Raw genomic sequence first — 25,441 nt, forward strand, 5'->3', positions numbered from 1 at the left:
ATAAACACCTGAGCTAATATTAGAGTATTTGTGGTACATATGTTTTTGTCCATCTGACATCAGACAGCAGAACACTTCCATGACCAAATCCTCACTGTGGCACAATGAGCCAAAGTCTGTGTGTGTCTGTGTGTGTCTGCCTATGTGTGCAAGTAGCACACACCATACGGTCACCACATGTTGAGAGACAGAGCCAGGTGATTGATTGATGTACGCTTCCTGTGTCTCCCTCTGTGTGTGTGTGTGTGTGTGTGTGTATGTGTGTGTGTGTGTGTGTGTGTGTGTGTGTCTAGTATTGCAAGCCAAACAGTGCGTCTGTCATCAGAATTCAGTTTCCCTCCGAGCACCCAAATCACTCACATATGGCCCCACAGCTGCCCCTCATCCATGCACACACACACACACACACACACACACACACACACACACACACACACACACACCTGAAAATATTTGCTTCCACTGGCTAATGAAGGCAAGCTAGATTTGGATGAGAAGAGGCAATCCAAGAAGTGTGTATGTATGTGTGTGTTTGTGTGTGTATGCATGCGTTGGGGGGAGTCTTGGCTACTCCAAAACTACACCACAAGGATAGCACAGAGTGTGTGTTTGTGTGTGTGTGTGTGTGAGTGTGTGTGAGAGAGAGAGAGAGGTTCAAGTGTCAATTACACAGGAAAGTACAGAAATAGCCCCCACCACCTTCCAAAACACACACGTGCACACACACAATTTGGCTCATGGTCTCAAACTTCCTTTTCAATCATCAGCTGGTTGGCTTGGCACATGGCTTGCTTACATACATGCACGCACACACACACACACACACACACACACACACACAAACAAACACACAGTTCTATTCTATATTTACACCCTTTAACATGGGTTTACATGTGAGTATGCCTCTCGGTGGCTTTGTAACTTTGTTTGTGTGCTTGGTGTGTTGCTGTGTGCCTGCAGAACGTGTGTGCATCAGTGCATGTTTTTCAGATTGATTACTGATACCTGGCCTCTCCCACCTCAGCTTGCAGAGGAGGGCTGCTGGTAATTAGAGCTCAGGGTCTTAATGACATCTATTTATCTGCGGCCTATGATACCGTTCAATTAGCACCACCGACAACGCCCTCTAACACACACACAAACACACACACACACACACACACACACACACACACACACACACACAAACACGTTCATTAGTCAGGAAATTAAACTCTTTATTAACTTCCTCCTCATCAAGCCAAATCCGAGCCAACAAATAAACTTTAAAAGTTGATGTTTAGACACAAAGTAAAGTTTCTTAAGTAAGAAGTGTATCTGAGTAACCAACATAAACACTGCTCTATTATCCCCAGGCCGTACTCTGACTAAATCTGTTCTCTGCAGCTGATAAGACGTCTATTTTTCTGTTAAAAAAAACATACAGTCATGTGGAATCTTCTTCTTCTTGAGTGTTCAAATATGTAGATAAAAGATTTGATCTTCTGAAGAAAAGATCAGTATAAACATTGAGTGTTAATCAGAACTATAACATTGAAAAGTTCACAATATTTGCAGCTTTTATCACTCCCATAGTGCCCCTGAAAAGGCTAGCAGAAATTAAGAGTACAATCTACTCAGTGGCAGGCTGCACATAAAATAACATTTACTGGTTTAATAACTTTCACAATCAGTTTGGTCAGTCTCTCTGCTCTAATGCACAACAGCACTAACAGAGAGCCCTTTTTGCCCTTGTGGTGGTAAATTTAATGCAAGAATGCATAAAAGAGGCTACACGACCTGACTGTTGTTTATTTGGGAAAATATGCACTTTGAAAATAGGCTACATTTTATATTACATGTTTCCCTCCTTTCCGTGTTTGTGATCAACTCCAATTCCCTGATTTTAATTTCGCTTCAGACTTTTATGGGTTTATACTGCCATGCCAACTTTCCATTAAATGGGTTAAAGTGATTGCTATCCTTAAAATTCAAACAGAAGTTATGGGCTGTTCTCAGTGACTTTTTCGTGACTCTTCTCATAAAATGCACTAATAAATTATAACTCCATTCTCCAGAATCTGATTTTTATTCAACATCAGAACATATGGTGTAACCACACAGTGGCTGAACCACTCAGCTGTGGCTTTGAGCCCACTCAGAGATTCTCTTGAAGCCATAAATTTACAGATGTTATACAAACTGTTTACACTTACGGTCTTTTAGATCTTTATGGAAGAGCTGGCCTGAACAGATAAGCATCTACTGGCTTGGTTCTGTAGCAATACCGAGTCCCTCAAATTTACTTTCTTTACCCCTGATATTGCAGCTGCCATCTGCAACCAATGTGCAAGGGCATCTTTAAACTGGTGGTGTAGCTTTACTTAGGATAAACTGGTGAGGCAGACTGGTGGCCTGTACATTAGCTGCTGTATTTCTAAGTGCTTTTCATTCATTTTAAAAATAAAATTCAAGTTTATGCTCATCTCCAAGCTTATTAAAAAACCTTGTTGTCAAGGACTTAGCTTGTAAAACAGCATTTCCCAGTAATTTGTTTCAACACGAGTGGGAGTACCATTGTTAGCTTTGAATGTGGAAAAAAAACAAACAAAAAACAGCCACTTTCTACAAGGTTAAAATTTTTCTAATGATTCAAATCTCATTTTACAACAAAATACACATTTTTCATTTTACATAGTGAGTATGATGAAAGAAAATGAAACACACAAAACATTTTTACAAATGTAAAGTTGCTGAAATCCTTGGAATTATATGTTAGATTAGACAGAGAAAGAGAGAGGGAACTGGAGGGAGAGACGGAATGAAAAGAGAAGAAAGAAATAGATTGAGGCGCCCTGTGGTCTAAAATAAATTAAAAACGAGAGCTCTCTAAACAAAGTCTTTCAAAATGAAATTACATTTAATTCACTTAAAGAGTAAGTCAGCCCTGCTTTTAACACACAGACTCATGCACACAAGCAGAGATGCATATACATACACACACACACACACACACACACACACAGATACATGCACTGACTTGCATTAAATCAGCGATTATTTAATCAAGCTAGAAGACAAGCTGGAGGAATTAACTAAATTCCATACTGCCAAGTCCAATATCCTATACACTGGATCAGTCTCTTGCTCTCTCCCTAATGCATGAACACACACACACACACACACACACACACACACACACACACACACATGCACAGATGTAACAGAGATCAAGAGACAGACATGTGCAAGCATAAAGGGATAGTTTCAGATAAAGATTCACCAAATTAATCCTTGCAACACACGTGCACACACACACATGCACACTCAGTGAAAGGCATCTGGGTCCAATCTAACAGGGACCCCCCCAATAGGTGCTACCAACCATCAACTATGTGTGTGAGTGTGAGTTTGTGTGTAGGTCTCTATATGTGTTCTGCATGCAGCTGCAGAGGTCCATCTGTCTGGTCTGCTCTCAGACTACTGTGTGCATTTAAATTGCTTCTCCTAATAGAAAAATTGGGTTTGAGTTGAATGAATTTAAGTTGAACCGACTCTAAAATTATTCTTCTGGTCTATTCTTATTCAACAAAGAGGATCAAAAACCAACAACAACACTTGGAGGAATAATAACCAATATACGGCACATATGGCACAAAGCCAGTTAAATAGTTAAAGATAGTAAAACTCAAGTGAGCAGAGAAATATTCACTAAAATCTGTAATTATTTTCTTTTTTGGTGGGGGGTGAGAGGGAATTAATTAAGAGCTGAACCCCTCGGCTCTATTTTAAGCAGAGAATAGGTCCTTTTTTTTTCAGTTGGAAAAATGGACACGGTCCAACTACGATCTGCAATGGAGGCTGCATTTCCTGCTGATTATCTACTCAGATGACATTACCATTGAGGTGGGGGGAAACTTGTACAGCAGCAAACTTCTTAACGTGCCCTGCCTCCAGTAACTTTGTGAAGAGTGCAAGCAAACGACTAATTATCCCTTCAGGAATCAGCAGACATTTAAAAAGGGATAATGATAACATACTGTAGTGGAACCTGATAGGCTGTGGTGTGGTGCGGTTTGAGTCTACATCCATTAGCCAGCTAGTCTTTGTGCAACAAGTATAAAAGTAATGAAAATAAATATTAAAAAACAGGAAATATAACAAGTTACCATTAACCCGAAAGCTTTAGCACAAACAATCACACTGTCGGCAAAACACACAGGAAAAACAACAAACCTGCTGTGTTTCCCAGCATGTAGAGTCCTCCTACTGAATTATCAACAAGAAAACTGAATGTCACTTCAACAACCAGGTTTGGTAGCAGCATATCACCGCTTTATCAAAATCATATAGATCTCTGAGCCAGGAAAACTGCAACACCACATGAAAACAGACAAGAAACGCTTGAGAGAGACTTGTCAGAATAAAACTTTTGCTTGACGGAAAATGGCCAGTGTGTGTCCTAACATGGCACCTACTGCCCAGTCACACTGAGTATGACCTTCAGCTCAGTGTGCGACTGCTTCGAGCTCCCCTCCACACAGCCTGCAGCTCTCCTCTAACGGTCTGCTCCAGCGGCCCTCACACTCCCAGCTCAATGGTTATCAGTGCAGCACATTCAGCAGCGTTTTCCCATCTTTACAGGCTGTGGTGACAGAACTTACAGAAGACCAAATTTCAGGAGAAAGAAAAGCTCAGTGATGATATGAGACTATTTGAAAACCATGTCTGGTGGTTAGGAGGAATCATGATTATGGCTTACAGAATAAAATCTGTCTTTGGACATTAGCTATGCAGTGAGCAGGAGAGGAGCTGGAAGGTTCCTGTGCTGTGTTAAGATACTGGATTTGTTGTCTTCTCCTGCAATAATATTCACAAGGCCATAACAGTGTTTGAAGAAAAGCCCAGAGCTGACAGCGTGTAGGTATAGTGACTGAAACATTTTCTTTAAACAACTATAGATTTCTGGATACAACACAGAATAGGTGAGGTCAGGCTGAAATTATTTACACTTATTAACAACTGTCATGTCACTAGAGTTGTTCTAATACTTATACGAGTATTGGAAATGCCTCTGTATCTAAAATACAGTATCGGCAAGTAGACAAGTCTATGCACTGATATAATACCATGTAATTTAATGATAAACCTCATAGTTTCAAACCGGATAAAATGGCAGCCTTCCTGGAAATCAATTCTTCTTCCCTGCTCTGAAACAGTAGCCTACACAGGAGGTTATGCTGTGCAGCCACTGGTGACCACTGTTTTAGAGCAGTGAAGAACTGATTTCCTGTAAATAGTGTAACATTAGCCATTAGCAAAATATCAGCAACGTGTACAGTATGTAAGACTTCACTTTCGAGGGGGGGCACTAGAGCTAGGACAACTGGTGTAGTTGTTTATTCCTAGATTTGCTTTTTCATGACTCAAATTAGATAATAAAAGAGAGATTCTATGGCAGTCGTGTATCTGTGAATGTTTCTTAGCTGTGCCATACAGCACTGATAGTAATCATATCAATCATATCACATCTATACGGTGTTAATAGTATTGAGCTGTTCAGTTTATTTTTTTTAATCCAGTCGTATCAGATCAGTACTCTGTATGTCCGATACACAAGTTCAGGTGTTGGAATCGGTATCAGGATGGAAAAAATGAACCTCTCTACATGTTGCTATAAGCACAAATAAATAACCTCTCATAAAACACCTCGTCAGGGAGACCATACAAGCCGCATCTCTACAAGTGAATCACCTTCACTTCAGCCTGTCTCAGGCCTGAATGTGATGGTATAAGCAGGAGGAAGGTGCTTGTCATTGATTGGCATTGATGGCCACGACGCCTGTAATAATGATGACGATGGTAATTTCTTAAGCTGCCGGCCTGAAACTTTCTATCAGCACTTTGTATTGGAGGCTGTCAGTTGCTGTGTCTATTTCAGTCTTTCAGTTCTATGCAGGTTGCTTTCAAGAGCTAATGCAAAACAAATTTCCCACAGGGACAAAATAAAGTTGAAACTGAAACTTGATGAGTCTGTTATGTGCTGGGTTGTGATAGAAGTTCGTGCAATGAGAATATTGCACAGATGCAACTGCTCCATAAATATGAAAACACAATGATAGTCTCTGCACAGCGGAGGGGCTGGATAAGGTAGCAGAAGACACGACAGCCCAGGTCCTTTGTTAATATGATACTGTGTGTGAGAGTGAAACAGAAGGTGTCAGCTTTCTCAACAGGCCTGTCATTCTGTGTGTGTGTGTGTGTGTGTGTGTGTGTGTGTGTGTGTGTGTGTTTGTGCATGCAAAAGAGTGAGGAAAGAGACCAAGAGTGACAGCTGAGTGTTTAAAGAAAAGTAGCAGAAAACACCGGAACAAGATGACATCATAATACACACACATCTCCACCTGGCACAAAAGGAGAGTGAGGTCAGTGTCTCTCTCTCTCTCTGTCTCTCTCTGTCTCTCTCTCTCTCTCTCTCTCTCACTCACACACACACACACACACACACACACACAGATGTGGCCCACACATTGTGACCCACTTCCCTTCTTTCAGCTTCCTTTCATTCCTTCACCCTTTGCTATCACGCTCTTCCGGCCCTTTTTCCTCTTGCTTCCAATGGTCTTTTCATCCCTACTGTGTTCATTTCATACAGTAGTTGCTCCTTTTCGTTTCACGGCAGTGAGAGTCTCAGTGTTTCGCACAGACAATGTACACAACTTTGTACACGAACACGGGACTGGGCCACACTTAAGCAAAATCCTATTTTCATTGATCTAATTTTGATAAACGATTGTGGTTGCATCAAATTCACCAAATGTGTTCTGGGTAAAAGCCTGATAACCAGTGAACTGTCGGGGGGAGGGGGCACAGAGAGAGAGAGAGAGAGAGAGAGAGAGAGAGAGAGAGAGAGAGAGAGAGAGAGAGAGAGAGAGAGGGGGAGAGAGAGAGTGCAAGAGAAGCACATTAGCAAACAGAGAAAAAGGAAATCGTTTCACGTTGATCTAATTTTGATAAACAGCCTCAATGCATGCAGACTTGGGAGTCCATGGACCCGGAGACCACAGTTGTGTTTGTGTGAGTGTGAGTGTGTGTGTGTGTGTGTGTGTGTGCTTGTGCCCTGTACTTGTGTGTGTGCTTTATGTGTCTCTGTGCTCTGTGTGTGTCTGTATCTGAACGACTGATATCCAGTTTCACAGGTTTGTGTTTATCAAGAAACAGATTCTATAAAACTAAAACTTATTATTTTGATAAGATAGTATATGATATACTGTGTGTGTGTGTGTGTGTGTGTGTGTGTGTGTGTGTGTGTGTGTGTTTTCTTCTCTTCTTAATAGAAGTCTTCCTGACTCAACCTTGGACTTTCTTTGTACAGTGATAGAGCGTGTAATACACTGAGAATAATGAGAAACAGAGGGCCTCAGGTTCATATAAACCAATCAGCATTATTCTGGGGTGTTCTGGAGCTGAGAATTACTCATCCAGAGTAGTGGTTCCCAACTCTTGGGGTTGGGACTATAAAATGGGACCTGAGATAAATCTGAGGGGCCAAAAGATTATTTCTGTTACACAACATTTTGTGCTCCAAATTTTTTCAGTTTTTTCTTGTGAAATACTCCACGCTGTCAAACCTTCAGGAATCTGATATCCCTACTAATGAAACAATCTGCTCACAATTTTCATAACCTGTACTGAGGGGTCAGCAGTAGCCATTACTTCTGCCGTCACAAGCTACATAGTTTAAGTGATCTGGAGCAACATGATATTCAAAATAGAATTAAAAGGAATTCCCATTATAATAAAAAAAATTGCTTTTCCACTAACTGATCATTTGTATGTTTTTATCTGCTTCTGTTAATACATTTTCTGAACTAAAAAGCTACATGTGCATTTCCTTAGTTAGAAGTTACTTTTCTTATCTAAAATTATATTTCCTTCCTTAGAAAACTTTTTTATATTTGTGTCTGGAGAGCAGTGACCCACTTCACACTGACCAGTAAAGCACCATGTCAGTGTGTGTGTGTGTGTGTCTTTATGGGAAGGCCCTGTAGGTTGACATTAATGCACTTGCTGCAACACACACACGCATGCTCTCTCTCTCCCTCTCTCTCTCCCTCTCTCTCTCTCTCACACACACACACACACACACACATAACACATAACTAGCACATAATCTGGTGTGGAAACCAGGACACTGAAACCTTAACTCACCCCACTGCCCAAAGGAAAAAAGAGAGAGAGACAGAGTGAGAGAGAGAGAGCAAGAGGGAAATATACAAGAAGAGAGTTAGAGAGAGAGAGAGTTATTATAATGTGCATCCTTAATACCTGTGGTCTTATCCATTGGTATTAAGTGTCTTATTAACTGTCTTAGACCCTATTTTATTGTTTATCTGAGAATGGTTCAGTGGGCTGATTCCCACACAACACAGACCCAGATGACCCATTCAGGTACTGTTGGGCTGGAAGCTAACTCGCTGTTGCTGTTGTACACAGTAAAATCCTCTGTGTAAGGTGTTGAGATCAGCACTGCCAAAACACTGTGAGTCGAACCGAAACCTAAAACACTGAACTGTGTCATCTAATTAGGGAAACAGATGCCCTTTCATCAGCGGGGATTTATGAATGTTTGAGCACTGCGCTACTGTGGGGATAACAGGTTATAGCCTCGACTGAATTCAGAACAATTGCATCTACACCCAACTCGAACTGATGCATTTTCACCTGATCGATGAGGTAACCAGTTACAAATTTCATATCAATGCACGCTGATAAATGAATGATTATGATACCAAACACTGGTCAGCATTCTTACTACTACGAAACTAAGTAGCCACATGTCAAACATAAAACCTTCTCCTTTACCCCAATTGTGAGCAGTGCCTTGAGTTTGGTACTCAGAGAGAGAACACTGTAAAACTGCAGTCCTCATTCATTCATCGATGTACAATAATATGAAATTTGTTACTGGATACCTCATCCATAAGCCTCCAATGTCATGTCTATCACAACCTATCTTCCCGACTATGTTATTGGAATTATCTTCCTGGAATTTTGCAAGAATTACAGGAAGGTCTGCACTTCCTGTTATAATGTCCTTTTCAAATAAGACAAGATATTAGTAATGAAACTTTCAACTGCTATCGCTGCAACTGTTATCAGTATCATTCACATTGCATTCTGCTGTTGTCATACATTGATCTGCACTGTCATTTGAAAAACATGTCTGTGATCTACAAAAAGGTAGAAAGAAGACGCAGCAGTAAAAACATAAGATGTTAAATTCACACCCCCTCTCTCCGTCTCTAACACATTCACTGAGCTAAACTGTCAAGCAAAATGCTGTGGCTGCTTGAAAGCTAAAAAGACACAAACATATTTTCTCTCTGTTAACACTGACATGAAAACAACCTGTTTCCTAATTTCTTAAATTTCCCTTTTGGACTGATGGCAACAGCTGTGGAGCTAATTGTTTGATATTGCTTTCATTTAAACAAGGTACGGATGTGCACTAATACACACAATGGCAATACATCTTAATTGCCAAACGACCTTGGACAGGCAAGATTTGCCTAATTGAGGAGAGAAACAGGGAGTGATAAGGAAAACGAGTGATGGAGAGTGAGAGAAGAAGAGACAAACAGAAATGGAAAGAGGACAAAGATGTAAAAATGACTGAGGAGAAAAGAAAGAAGAGAGAGAATGAGAAGGAAGAGTCTAATCCCAACCATACTGCATAATGGATGGCACTTTAGAGTATTACACCTCTAAATGACCTCACACACACACACACACACACACACACACACACACACACACACACACACACACACATACACATACACACACAGTCTCGCCAAATGACTTTATCTCCCCAATTAGCACTAGTGGGGAAAGAGTAAGGAAGGGAGAAGAGGGGGAGGCTGGGGTGATGAGGAGAGGAGGGGGTGAGAATGGTGAATCGACAAGTAGAGAGGGAAATTTTCTCAACATCACTGCCATTTTTTATATTTTACATTCCACGGCAGTGCTGGAAGTGCTGGGTTTTATTTATGTGCTTACACGGCAGAATGAATTATTGGAACGTACTTTTACAATCACCAATCACTCTGTCTGCCTGTCGTCCAAAGTGGCTGTTTGTCCACCTATTCACCCACCTGGCGACCTGCCTGTCTGTTTCTCTGTGGAGTGCTGTCAATACGCGTATTGACAAGTGAAGCACACATAGAATTTATGGCCACAGCAAATAACAGAGGGAGGACGAGCTTGAGGAGGTGGCCAATGTGTCGAGGGTAATGAGATGAGAACAAAACTTAAGATGAATAAAATTAAAATCAAAATAAATAAAAAGAACAAAAAATGCCAAAAAACTAAACAAAACAAAAAACAAAAACACATTAAAAACAAGTCTCTCTCAGCCTCAGTCAGATGGTAAATAGTGTATTGTTTTCAGCTGTATGTGTGAGTATGCATGTGTGTGAGTGTGTGTGTAAGTGTCAGAGGTCATGGTAGTGGGAAATGAGCAACAGTGAGTGGGCACAGAGGTCAAGGTGAGCACTCAGTAGAGGAAGACACAAGGAAACACACACACTCACACACAAACACTCACAGCAGGACATACACACAATGCTGGACAACAGAATAATAATGCTCACAGGCTTTACAGCACAGGTCTGCACACACGCACGCGCGCGCACACACACACACACACAGATACACACATACAGACACACTCAGATGGATACAGGGACTGAAATATGAGAAGTGCAATTCACTGTGGACTCTTATTTAACCGCGTTGAAAATGGGGGGAAAAAAAAGTTCCAAATGTGTTTAAATCCATGTTAGTGATCACTTCTCCTTTGCCAAGATCATCTATCCAGCTGACAAGTCTTGCGTATCAAGATGCTGATTACAGAGCATGATTACTGCACAGGTTTCCTTTAGGCTGGGCACAATAAAACACTGCCTTAAAATGTGCTGTTTTATTTTGAAAAAAAAAAGAAAAAAAAAAGATATTTATGAGGCACTGAACTGTGGATTTCACACTTTGGCTACAGACGAGGATATTTTTGCAGGTAGAGTTGTGCTTCAGAAAACAAGTCAGTATTTAGTGTGAGCACCATTTGCCTCATGCTGTGCGACACATCTTCTTTGTACAGAGTTGATCGGGCTCTTGATTGTGGCCCATGGAATTTTGGACCGCTGTGCAAAGCTGCTGGATATTGGCAGGAATTGGAACATGCTGTCGTACAGACACAGATCCAGAGCATCTCAAACATTATCAGCGGGTGACATATCTAGTGGTGACGCAGGCCATGCAAGCACTGGGATGTTTTAAGCTTCCAGGAATTGTCCACATCAAGTTGCAACATGAGGCAATGGCAGATGAATATTTAACAATTAACATTCAACATTTAACAACTGAATTATTCCAAAACCACTTTTTATCACAGAGGTTTTCCAAGTATCACGGCAAGTGATATATCAAATATATCAAATATATGTTTTGAACAAAGTTACAATAATGGTGTAAAAATAACAATAGTAACCCTATATGCTCTGAGGCCAAATGAGCAGTTCAGCAAGTGCACCATCAAACTGAAGCCAAGAAGATAAATGATAAGGCTAGTCAGCTCATTAAGGCCCACTCATCAAAATGCAGAGGCCATATTGGTCTCAGAGCAAAACAAATGAACAATACTTCCGCAGCATAACGAGAGCAGAAACAAGCTTTTACTTAAAGCTGTATGAAAATGAGTTGAGTCTTAAAAGAGGAAGATGAATTTAGTAATCAAATTTCCACTGAGGAGTTATGTCAAGAGCATGGTAAAAACAGCACAATCTCATTTTTCTACCTCTTCACTTTGTCTATTCAAATCTCTTCCTCTGCATCGCTGTCTATCATCCGACAGCTCCATCTCCATCTACCCACCAAGCTTTTTTCTCGATATTCATTCGATAGGGGAAGCAATTCACACCCGAGAGCACCACTGCCAGTGATAAAGAGTGCCTGAAATTAATGAAATACTGTGACCTTTAACCAACATTACTGTGGAACTGACAGCGCTGTAGCATTTCGTTAGGGAAGCCTCAATATGACTGCGCACAACCGTCAGCGACCTTTCCGAATATTGCAGAGTGCTGTTGACTGTATGCTGACATTGTCCCTCAGCGGTGTCAATGATGGAGAAGTATGTCTAAGAGTGGATGCTGCTTTGTATGGCCCACCAAGTTTAAGAGCGGGTGTGTATGTGTTTACACATTAATGTATAGTAAGGTATGTGTGCAGTGCTCAGGATAAGGATCTAATATTATTTATGGGGAGGGACTTAGAGCTGGTGACATGACTACACTTGTTACTGAGAGAGAGAGAGACAGACAGCTCTGGAAGTGTTCACAGCCTTGCTGTATGTCTAAACAGATAGACACTGAAAAGCATACAGCATGTCTAAGTCGTTTACAATGCTCCCACATAAAAATCTGCTCATTTAATGCGAGCTTCATATTCTCTATTTACATAAGAGTTTGCCCCAGGCTTGCTTGTTGCTCTGACTTCCTATAGAGCAGTTCTCCTGAGCAGGAGGAAACAAACTCCTCACATGCTCGCCAAGATTATGTGTGAGGTTAAAAACAAAGAGATAATTTAGACATATTTTGAGAAAAAAAAAAAAAAAACAGCTTTGAACTTTATGAGAGGGGCTGCAACTAATTAGTTGACCAATTATTAGTTGATTCTATAACAAGAGGAAAAGTGCTTTCACAAATGCACTGCAACCCTGAATTTATCTAGACGTTACCCAGAAGGTCTGAATCAGCTGGGCCAGACATTAAACAGACTCTACAGATTTTCCAGGGTTCAATATGATGTCTTAAGATTGTCTATTTAAAACTGAATTATGATTAACTTACTACAATATAAAAATTGAAAAAACAATAAAAATCATATTTGAGAAGCTGGAGATTGCTGTTTGGGTAAATCAATTACCCAAATGATTGTTAATAAATTTTCTATTCATCATTTTCTTGTCACATCATGATTACCATTCACTATTTCTGTGTATTACAATATGTCTCTGTGTGTTTTAATTTCAGTGTCCTTGCCCTTCTATTTTAAGTCTTAACAGTGTGTGGTTCTTTGTTGATTTATGTGTGTTTGTTGTGTCACCACTGAGGCTCCAGTGATGCTAAGTGGTGTGACCAGGCTAGGGCCCATTTGACATTTTCCACCTAGACAGACCCTCAGGGTGGAGTTAGAGCCTAACACATCAATATCTGAATTACTTTAACCCCTTCTCCAGCCCTTCCTCCCTTCATTCCTCTCTCTTTCTCAAAGTCCTTTCACTGCACTTGGGCCACACACTGACACACACACACACACACATACACACACACACACACACACATACTCAAAGAAAAGACACACACACACACACACATTCTTGGGGTGTTGATGGCCATGCTCTAGCTGTCAAGAGGAACCGAACAGATCAGCTATCCTCCGAGGAGTGTGTGTGCGCGTGTATGTGAGTGCGCGCGTAATCGATGTCTCATCTTTGTTCCATTTGCTCCAGACAGCCCAATGTATGATAACCCTCATGTTATCGGAGAAAGAGAGAGAGAGAAATGGTTGCTTAGGGAATATCACCTGACGGCCAATTTGTTGAGAGATTTCCATACTGTGCTTCACACTGCCCTTCATCCACTGAGGAAACAGCATCAACGCAAAAATGTGTCCTATCTGACGTCAGAACTGGCTGTCACTTTATCTGAGGCCTTAACTGGTCTTTTTTTTTTGTTTTTTCAAACATGGCACACAGCACGCACTCACATCAATCAGCAGGTCTGAAACCTGGCCTAGAACGAAGCTCCACTCTGACACCTCCACAGGCAGTGTGCTAAAGCTAGATCTGGAGACCTGGGCTAAATTTAGGCCTGCTGCACTATTTATACTTAGTGTGTCTCTGCAATATGCGTCTTTTTGATGATGGCAGTTGTCAACGAATCCATAGCTCCAGCTTCTATGCACTTCCTCATCTCTCATGGTTTTACATGCAAATGCAAAGAAATAGGTTGCTAGGATCTCTTGTGGGCCCTGTCTGCAGTGTATGGGGAATACACTCTGCACACTACAGTTTTGTGTGTATTTTAAATTGTTTTAAGACACTTGAATTAATTCTAAAATATCAAAAATCCAGACTACACATGCTTTAGTACCTGAAACTGTCAATTGTAGTGTGTGTTTACTGAGTGTGGTAATGTACTGATAAATTGCAGATATTACCCATTGTGATTAATTTAAGGGTTGAGGAAAAATACACACATAAAAAAGCATGGTGTTAAATATCATTATCTTAGAAATGTACCATTTTAATGTCATTTACATGCTTGCTACAGTGTATGAGTCAATATCCTGGATTCATCTCAAGCACCAAAAAACGCTGGCTGTTTGGATCGTTCAGGGGCGGTGAACAGAGAAAAAGCCACACTGAGCAAAATTTATTAAATTCAAAAAACCAATAACAAAAATCTTTGAAACAGTGAAGAAACAGTGGTTGAAGAGAACTACAAAGCTGACTTTTTCATTTTCAGCAAGAAATGGAACTGGGTCAGTCAAGGACAAGGATTCTCAATTTTACTCTCTGTCTATCTCTTCTTCTCTACCACCCCTGCAGAAAGCAATCTGTTTGAAAAAGAAAGAGGGAGAGAGGGAGACACAGAGAGAGGGAGAGGAAGAACAAGAGGCAAACTGAGGGAGAGAAACGGGGCAAAGGGAGTGAACAAATTACTGCTAGTGAAAAAGATTTTGTACTAACAGCTTGATATTATCCACCATACCCACACAGACACACACATACACACACTATCATTCATCCGGATACAGCCCGAGGGCTGACTTATTCTCCTCACACTGCTACACACACTCTAATAATGAGACACACAGATACAGACACACACACGCTTGTACACTCACTAAAGACACCTACAGCTAGCAAATATCATGACCTTCAAAGTGATAGTTAGCACCCAGTCATTACTGAGAGAAAGAAAGAAAAAGAGAGAGAGTGAGGGAGAGAGAGGGAGATGGGTAGAGACAGAGGGTGATCGAGGTAGACAGGGGGTTAGAGAGAGGGAGGGGAAGAATATTAAGGATGGAGAGAAACATTCACAGAAAGAGAGAAAGCCACAGAGGAGTGGAGACGTTTCTGGTCGGGGTCCACGGCTCAGATTTTCTCTTTCCTTTTCTTGTTTTACTTTCATCATTTTATCTCCTGCTGCATCTCCCTCTCATCTCCTCGCAGCGAGAAAACAAATAAAAACAATAGAGACACTACTGGTCGGAGTGGAGTAAACAGAAGGGAGCGGAGGAGAGATACTGATCATTTCCAACAGAAGCTGTGCCACAGAAATACAACACAGACAGACTGCGGCTGAAACCCAGAGCAGTTGGTCAAGCTCTCTCCCTCTGTGTGCCCATCGCCCATGGTGTCTTTGACTATATTATACAAAGCAGCATGGACAGGCTGCATCAGTAAAAGGGTTTGGGAAAAAATAATGATAATAATTAAAAAAAAAAAAAAAAAAATACAGATGTGTCTTGCTTCACACACACTGATGACACAGCTTACATCACCTGAGGTCCTCTCTCCTTCTCTCTATAAACACAGTGAGAGCAGTTTTGTAAGAATTGGATATTAGTTTTATGTATTTGTGCAGGAAGCCACAGCTTGATGCGCCCTCTAGTGGCTCAGGACTTCATTTAGAGACGCACTGTCATGGATGAAGAGCCAGGTTTAAGACCTTACACAGGATGATGTGTGGGAATAACCCTGACATGGATTCTTTAATAAGCCTCGATGTTATCACAGTGACTGTGTAGTGCAAATTACAACACTCAAGGTGCCAAATCAAAAAGTTGCGATTTATCCGCTTTTGTTAACAACAATGTCACCATTGGATCTACAATAACATTTTTTAAGACAACACATTTTTGGCAGATTATTTCCTGGCAAAGACTTTCTATTTCTTCCTGTGTCAGATGATTGACAGTAAGCAGAATGAGGCGTCATGGAAAGAAAGAAAGATAAGAAAAAAAACTAAGCAGAAACTGAAACAAAGCCACATTAAAGCCCCATGTGATGGATTATTAGTCATTACAAACAGTTTTTCAGACTAAATCAGAATGCAAGTAGCAAAAAGACTTTGTCTGAAAGTAAGAAAATTAGCTGTCATGACTGTGCTGACTGTGGGCGGGTATCAGCAGGAATGATATGAAGAGGTGGTGGAAACAAAGATTTAGAAATAGCCATTTATGTTACTTATTGTTAAACATTTTGTGTGACTTCTTTGCAGCTGATTAAGTATGCATTGCTTCGTTCATATGGCAGAGGGGCTGAATCATTTGAGGAAAATATCTGTGATATTTCTGCCCAATGTTGCAATTACTATTTATGTTGCAATTATTCTTTGTAAATTAAACAACAGGCCTATATTTGTGGTTGCCAAACTATTAAACAATAAATGGGTGTGCCAAGCATTAGCACAAACTGATCTAAATTCTACACCAATAGAAACATAAAATAAATCTTGTTGCTTCTTGAAGGCCACCGCCCAGAGTCAGTCAGAGAAAAGACAGCTAATGTTTAAGTTTATTTACTACTTACTTGAATTCAATTATTTACTTATTTACCAACTGTTGACATAGCTGGTGGACATGGACCTGGAATGAGAACTAAAATCTCTTTCAGATTATAATTTTCATTTTAAAAATGACAAAATCGTCGTCAAAATTCACATAGCGCACACACTGTACATCCAATCTCTGAAAGAGTCTCGCTACAAGAGACAACAGGCTCCTGATTCCAAATCACTGCCAGCTATCTTAACTCTACCAACACAGATGAGCAAATAGAGCAGGAGCTGGACATCCTGGACACAGATGGAGTAAAGAGTCTGTAAACATATATTGGAACCAATTACACTGCAGAAAACTGACTCTTGTGTTTGCTCATACAATATCTGCATGTGTGTAAAGTCTGTGTGTGTGTGTCCATGTGTTGGCTCTTCATCAGCCTGGTAATAAAGTGTTAGGATGACGACCCCCCCCCCCCCCCCCCCCCCCCCCCACACACACACACACACGCGCGCGCGCACACAGTGAGCAACAATGTTATGACAATAACTCTGAGTTTTACAGCCCACTGTAGCTGCACATCTGGATAACATCAGGACACACACACACACACACAAGCAGAGTAAGCGAGAAGTACAGAGATGATGTCGAAGAAGAGAGATGGCCCAAAAGAGAAGGCAAACACACACACATGCAAAAAATACAAAAAACTGCAAAAGTCTTGTTTTCCTCTCTCTCTCTCCCTCTCTTGTTTTCCTTCCTCCCTCTGTTTTATCCTTCTTTCTATCTATTTCCTCCTTGTTCTCCCTCTCTCTCCTTCCCTCTGTTCTCTCTGTCTTCCCTCTGTTCTCTCTGTCTCTTCTCTAATCCTATACGACAGAGACACAGAGCACAAATCTCCCTGTTGGCAGAGGAAGAACAGCGTGTTTCTACTGAGGGAGAAAGAGAGAGAGAGGGGAGAGAGAGGGGAAAAGAGAGGGAGAGAGAGACAGAGATTGACTGTTGAACACCAGTTGAAGTGATTTATGAGGTTGGAATCTGTACTGGAACATATGTAGACACTCCTTGTCTCCTTGTCTTTCGTTTCTTTTTTTCTAGAACACACACACTCAAGCATGCACACAAACACACACATGAACACAACCGATCACACTATTCTTCTGAGTGCGTCTAGCAAGCTGCAGGTTGTTAGTCTGCGTTCAGTGGACAGATATATGTTGTGAGGTCACACACTACATACTCTACAATAATGCACACACAACACACACAGACAAGTGTGCGTGCGCACGCACACACACACACACACACACACACACACACACGTACAATATACTGGCAGGCTAAGGCAGTTACATTTAGCTTCTCTGGGGAGCCACATTTCTAAATCATTTCAGCTGCGATCCAGAAAACTTTGACTAGAAAAGCATCCAACCTAAAATTATCTTAATGAGAAAAATCAACCAAGACAAAAGAATTCCACAAAATCACGCAAAATCTACATTTCGACATTTACAGTAAAAAGACCACAGTGATTAGAACTGCTGGTAGTTTCTGCTCATGCTAATGTTTTTAAAATGATATGTGCGAAAACTGTCATGCACTGTGTGCTATAGCTTCTGCTGCTACAAATTAAATCTAGACATGAGCACACACATATACTGAATACAGATGTCGATCCTCATGCCACTACCTACCATGAAACATCCAACCAAAACAAATGAAACAATATTTAACACTTCTTGTATTATAATTATTATATTATATTTTAATGCTTAATTAACTTAAGCGTATTTTACTCTGACTAAATAATGGTGGTGGTTAGATAAATTTCTTATTGTTTATTATTTATTGTGCTGCTTACAAAATTCCAATGTTGATTACGGAATTAAATCTCTCGAACACAACCACGCATTTTTCACCTTCTATAAAAAGACAGTTCAGCTACAGCCTGACTAAGACTAATGAGGAAGGTGCATAAAAAAACATCTCAGTTCCCAACTTGGAATTAATGTACACCAAATATGTATGAAGAGGCAAGAACGGATGGTGACCTTTGGATGCTGCGCTGTTAAGCACAAGAACATCCCTGAATATTCAATGAGACTGGCCAAACAAGTGTCTTTGAGCCAGACTTTACACCTGTTCAAAAACAGTCACTGAAGTAAGTGCTCATATATGATCACTCACTATGACCGATACAGCTAAAATAATTAGTCAGTTAATTAATTAATCAATCAGCAGAAAATTAACCTTCCACAACTACTGATTAATTGCTAAGTAAGTGACATAATTAAGGTATGAAGCATCTTCTCTGTTTGTCATATCGCATGAGATTTAATATCCTCGGGTTTAGAGCTCTTGGTTGTTAAACTCCAACAATTAACCTAGTAACTGATTGGCTGATTCAGAGAAAATGAATCGACACCTGCTTCGAAAATTAATTAATTATTTGATTAACTTTTTAGGCAAAAATGAAAAATATTTGATGACTTCAGGTTCTCAATGCAGGACTTTTTCTTTTCTTGGCCTTACATTAAAATATTTTGATTATTTTGGGGTTTTGGAGTTGGTCAGATAGGGCATTACATTGGGCTTTAGTAGGTTATGTATTGTTTTTTCTATTTAATTCAAACTAATAAAGAAAATCATCAGCAGATGAATCAATGAAGAAATAATTGTTGGCTGCAGCTCCAATTGGTTGGATGAAACAGTGGGAAATTGTTATGGACAATAATTGTTATTCTTGAGAGTAGAAAAGAGGAAAAATATCCAGGGGCTTTAAAAAAAACCAAAAACAGCTGTAATTAATGGCACAATTACAGAAGCACTGACGCACAGAAAGATAGAAAGATATTGATGGGGATGAGAGGAAAAGACAAGGAGAGAACAGGTGGAAGGGCACAGAAAAAAAGGAAGAGAAGCAGAAATAAATTTGAAAAAAAAAAAAAAAGTAAATTGGGCTCCATCTCAACAGGAGGTGAATAAAAAGAGAATGTAGGAAACAGACAAAAGGAAAGAAAGAGAGAGAGAGGAAGAGAGAGATATCAACAAACAGAGGCAATATTTTCAGTTTTGTGCTGATGTGGAAGAATTTGGTGATTCTGTAATCAGACTTTGTCTTTTTCCTTCACTTTCTCTCCCTCCCTATCAGTCTCTCTCCCTCGTTCCCATAGTAATCATTCAAACCTGATTGCTCTGATCCCTCTATTCTATTTGTCATTAAATACAAGGCACACACACACACATACACAGACACACATTACCACACATGGGCACACATACACACCAAGAGACAGAAACAAATGCCATTTAATCAAATGGTATAAATAAATAAAAGGTTTTTATTTCCCATAAGTCCATCTGGTCGCCTGCTTTTCATCACATACACAGCCTTCATCTGCCGGTCAATAAAGCTCACACACACCCACATACACAACAAATACACACACTCTAAATCAAAGGCACGGATGACCACACACATTGGCCTGTGAATCTAAATGTAGATGAGTTCAGTCTGCTAGAACGACTGGCGGCAAGAAGAAACCTTTATCAAGCAAATCTATTTGTTTTCTGTTATTTCACTCACTGGAGTTGACCATCCTATCAATCGGTTTAACAAAATGTTATTGACATGTGTGCGGCGCTCTGCACTTTAGTTAAAATGTGACCACAGTTCTGATCCAGTGCTTCGGTAACACACTACTGTCAAACCACAGAGAATGAAAACACACACATACTTAACACAGAGCAGAGTGTCAAGTATGTGTGTGTGCGGGAGTCACCTGTATTTTTACTTTTCAGCTAGACTAAACCCATGTTGGTGGTCAACTAAAAGCAGACGTTGCCTTGGTGCTGTTGATCTTTTTCAGGTCAGTTCCACAGTTACAAATTAGACGACATGAATCATCTTCTAACGCTTTTTCACTGAACAGTTCCAGCTACTGAGGAGCCACAGGAACTAAACTCAGGAACCGTCTTCATTTTCATAATTAAATCTAATTTATTTATTTGATGATCAGATAAATCAGCCTGATAATGGATTCAAAGAAGACAGCCACAATTTGAAATGTAATTTTCACACAAGGTGACTCTGATGTTTTAATGGATGTAATTAAATAATTGATGGAGACATACAGAACTGGAGGAGGAGACTAAAATTGTCTCTAAAGTGGATGACAACAGTGCTCACTTAACTTTAATATACAATACATTACAAAAAACACCCATTTCTCAACATAAGCCTGACAAATTCCACCCCAGTAGTGAACCACGAGAAAATACTACCCCCACAGCAGGGACTATTTTCATCCTCAAAATATCGTGGAGGAAGAAAATAAAGGAACAGGTTAAGTTCTTGAAGTCTTGAACAGTTTTTTGGTAAAGTTAATGCCACAAAAACACCCTCTTATATCTACTTTCAGGACAGATTTTGACTGACCCAATCAAAAGAGAAACAGAAACAATGCTTAGAACTAATCTGTACTTCATCTGTGTAACTACTGTTGACTAAAAAATAGTGGAAACAATCAAAGACATGTAAAGTATGTACGGTTTGTGACATACTGTGACAAACATTTACTACACACAGGAGCCAATGTCATCTAACATTAGAGGGAAGAAAAAAAGGTCTCATGTTTGTACAACACTGGATTTGTAGGATAATCACAGCCTGAAAAACTGTGTGTTTTGACATTCCACAGGTTTGATTAATACAGAAGGGAGAAATAGAAAAAAATCTGTCAATCACTGTCTTCTAACACACACACACACACACACACACACACACACACACACTTTCTACCATCCACCCCCTTCCACTCGCTCGCTCTCTCTCTCTCGCTCTCTGAATGAATCGCTCCTTGTCTCTGAACTGATGGAGCGATAAAGTTGGTTTAAACAGCCGTAGACACACCGGCACACACTGCCGAGGCAGGAACATGTGTTTTACATCAAGAGCTCCCAGCTATACAAGAGCTAATGTTACCGTCTGTATGCATGTGTGTGTGTGTGTGAGTGTGTGTGTCAGAACAGGAGTGCAACATGTCTTTGCAATCTCCTATCAGCTTTTAATCTCCCTTCAGCAGAGAGGGGGAGAGATCGAGCGAGAGAGAGCGAGAATGCACACTCAGTGGTGATAACCGTTCAGTGAGAGAGGGCAGACACAAAGTTATCCCCTATCTCTCCATCCTCCCATCACTCATTTTGTTTTGCGAGGCTCCTTTGCTTTTTCCCCGCCTCAGGGGGGAAGAGGGAGCAAACGAGCAGGAGTCTTCTACTTTGGTTCACATGTGTGTGTGTGTGGGGTGTGTATGTGTGATTTAATTTTTATTGTCTGAATGCTGTGGGAGTTGACGATTTTCATTTTGGCTTCTTGGGTTACTTCGGAGGGCGGCGTTGCAGGCAGCAGTGTCAACACTGATTCCTCACTTAGCGCTTGCAAGGGACTCCGCAGCTATTATTTAGCTTGGAATGGTCGACTTGCTTAGTTTGTTTAGACATTTCACAGAGTTGTTGCTGTCTGATACGCAAAGCTGCCTCTGTGACGTTCATGTTTGTTTTATAGCTGTCATGAAGGCTTGTCTATCCAGGACAAATAGCATATGGATGCTCGTCTACAAGCAAAGATGGAAGAACCTTTTAGCCAGCACATATGTAAAGGTGGAAAAGACACAACTGGATCACCAAACTTTATCATTTCATCCTTTGGCCAGCATCTGTATGTATAACTGATTCACTACATTTACCTGAGATACCTTACTAAAAAAAACACAGAGGTGGTGAAAGTGTAACCTAACCCGTGCACATTACAACAATAAAGGCTTTAAGTTAGATTAAGGGTGGTCAAATAACAGGGAATCACTGAGTGTTTTTCCTCTTAGCTTTTCTTGCGTTTGGCCTGAAAACTAGATCACTACACACTGCTCAGACCAGATGATGGTGTTTGTACCTGATAATGGAGTCAGTACAGTATGGGTCTCAACTTGTTTAATAGCTGTAAAATGCGTCTTGGGCTTAATATTATTTAAACAGACTGTAAGCACTAAATAGAGGGTTTGGAGAACTTAGTAACACAGATGCACAGTCTTATTACTCAAGTCTCCAGTTCTGGGCTGTTTACCTATCTCAGTAAATGAATAAAGCTCAAACACTTAAATAGCATGTTCTGCTATCTGAATTTATACTCAAAAGTTGGTTTACAAAAGATGAGATAACAAATTTTTAAAGCTACTGCACCTTAACCAAAGACATTTGGAAAAGATTTACCGCATAATAACAATTCAGATGATGTTCAGTACACTGATAAAACTGAATGATACCATCTCTCAAGTGCTTTTCTATGACTCATGTCGTAACCAACACCGGTGCGGGAACTATTAGATATAGACATGCATGAAATGGCCTAATACTCATGAAGTAAAGAAGAAACTAGCGCTTTGCATTTAGATGAAGACTGATTTTTCAGATTCAAAATTTCAAATTTCAAATCAACAAGGCATATGGAAAACATACATAACTACAGAATCATTGTATACCTAGTCAAGAAAACTCCCCACACAATACAGACGACAGACCACACACACACACACACACACACACACACACTGCAGGCAAAGAAGGGAAACAGCAATCTCCAGCTCAAATGTAGCTTGGTAGATAGCAGGCTAACAGCAGACAGGACACCTGCTGATGTTACAACACATCCTGTGACCATCAATGTGTGACTGCAGACAGAATCTGAATGGAGTCATACCAATTTCAGCTCTTATAGATGTTGCATCTGTCAGTCACACATTTAGGCAGACAGAACCTCGGAGTGGTTGATTGTCTAGAAGTGAAAATTGTTTTGTTTTCTTTTGAATAATCACACACATTTTGTTCAAAACTAAATATCAGCCACAATCCCGAAACCAGTTCCTGGTTCCTGTTGTGGCTGATTGGTGTATGTTTATATTAACTGTGTTTTATGTTGTCAGAACAGCAACATGAGAGAAAGGCTGGTAAGACTTGGAAATGAGTCCACCACTGAAATGGCTTCAACTATCATGTAGTTTAAGGTCAGCACAGGAAAACTCCTCCACAAGATTTCAACATTATGCATCACAACACAACTCAGCTTTAGAGGCTCTGGGGGCAGATGTGAATTACTGCTTACTGTTGCTTACTGCAGAAACACTGATTTTGAACACTGGCCAAGTCTGTGTGTATGTGTGTGTGTGTGTGTGTGCACACACTTTCAGGCCTTATTAGGTTGTACTTGTGGTGATGCTTAACCCCACTCAGAGTTTGGCAGCTGCTCCCCTTTCTCTCTCTGTCTATCTTTATTTCTCCCTCCGTCTTCTCTCTCATTTTCCTGTCTTTGTCATCTCTCGCTGCTCTCTCTGTGGCTCTGACTTTTACTCTGGTCTCCTTTGACACTATCTTTTCGCGCTGTCTCTCTCTCTCTCTCTCTCTCTCTTTCTCTCTCTCTCTCTCTTCCTGTGTCTACTGCTCACTCGCTCGGTGGTCTTGAGGTAATGTAACACTTGTTTCCTGGTTGATCTGCAAATGAGGGGCTTTCAATAATGATGATCTTTCACATATGTTTGCAAGACGTGCAAGAGTGTGCATGATTGTGGGCATTTGCATGCATCTTACATATTCATATGTGTGTAACTTTTAACTGTACACAGTGTACAAACACATTCACTCACTAAGTCAAACTGTTTACTATGTATCATTGTCATATTTATTTGGTTAATTTCTAAGGCAGACCACAGTGTAACTGCTGTCAGTGATTGAAGATACCCTGTGGAGCTTTAGACCACTAGAAGCACTATGGAGCAATGTTTTCATGAGTGGGCCCCTGTTTTTTATCTGTTGTGTGTTGCAATTTACATTCTGCTGCTGATTTCTTGCCGTTCCATGGTGGTAACATGCTAACAAATATAGCAACACACTAACAAAGGCAGTGAAGGAGAAGACTGCTTGTAAGAAAATATGGATGTAAACAATGCAAGTGTTCCATGAGGGTTATTTGTTGTAATTGTAACTTCCAGGATACAGATAATTCATTATAGTAAAAAACACATGAATATAAACTTAACTGAATTTGACTGAAAGAAAATTTCACAGGGCACCTTTAAATTACTCAAAATGACAGCGAGGATGAACAGAAAAAAGTTTCTCTTTATTACAGCTTGGATTGTATTTTTTGTAAGATCAACCATTGGTTATTATAAAGCCGTCCTCACCAAAGTTTTTACTGAGATCTAGGAAAACTGCAACATTACTAAAAAACAAATCGGGGCAAGAAGTATGTGTGCTTAGATGAGCAGAGAGGTGGTTAAACTGGTGGTTAAACTAAAAGAGCCTCTCGCTGCACAGGAAAGCAGACTGTAGGGTTGGTCAAAGTTGAAAGTTAAAGTCTCTCTGTGTTGGATGATTCAAACAGACAGTTTGAGTAATAATTTCACCATCCATCTACTTCTTTTTTTCAAAATGGGTCTGGCTAACCTGGGGCTTTGTTTAAAATTTGCATGATCATCATATTTCTTGATATGTCTGATTTATTTTTAGCAAAAATACCAGAGAGTAACTTGAGTGAGTAGGTGTAGTGTCATTATTGTTGACAGAAATTCTGACCAAACTCATGAAAATAAAAACCAAGTAGAGATAAACCAGAATAATCATTTAAGAGCAAATAGATATTAGAAAAACAAAACTTTACAAAACATTACTTTCTTTATTGTCAATCTCCTATTTATTGTCAGGTAAGTTCACAAGTCTCTTGGCAGCATCACACATTAAAGCTGCGACTCTCAGGTTTTGAGGGAGCTGGTCCTCGTCGGTG

General features: G+C 40.2%; 1 protein-coding gene across 7 annotated transcripts in view; it reads right to left on the reverse strand.

Annotated features, from left to right (window-relative positions):
• trps1 (trichorhinophalangeal syndrome I) overlaps positions 1–25,441 on the reverse strand; it is a 253,550-nt gene that overhangs the window by 14,119 nt on the left and 213,990 nt on the right. The window lies entirely within an intron of this gene.

This window comes from Trachinotus anak, unplaced genomic scaffold (genome assembly GCF_046630095.1).
Source record: "Trachinotus anak isolate AG129_WGS33_773 ecotype Australia unplaced genomic scaffold, CSIRO_AGI_Tana_v1 ptg000016l, whole genome shotgun sequence".
NCBI classification, from domain to species: Eukaryota; Metazoa; Chordata; class Actinopteri; order Carangiformes; family Carangidae; genus Trachinotus; species Trachinotus anak.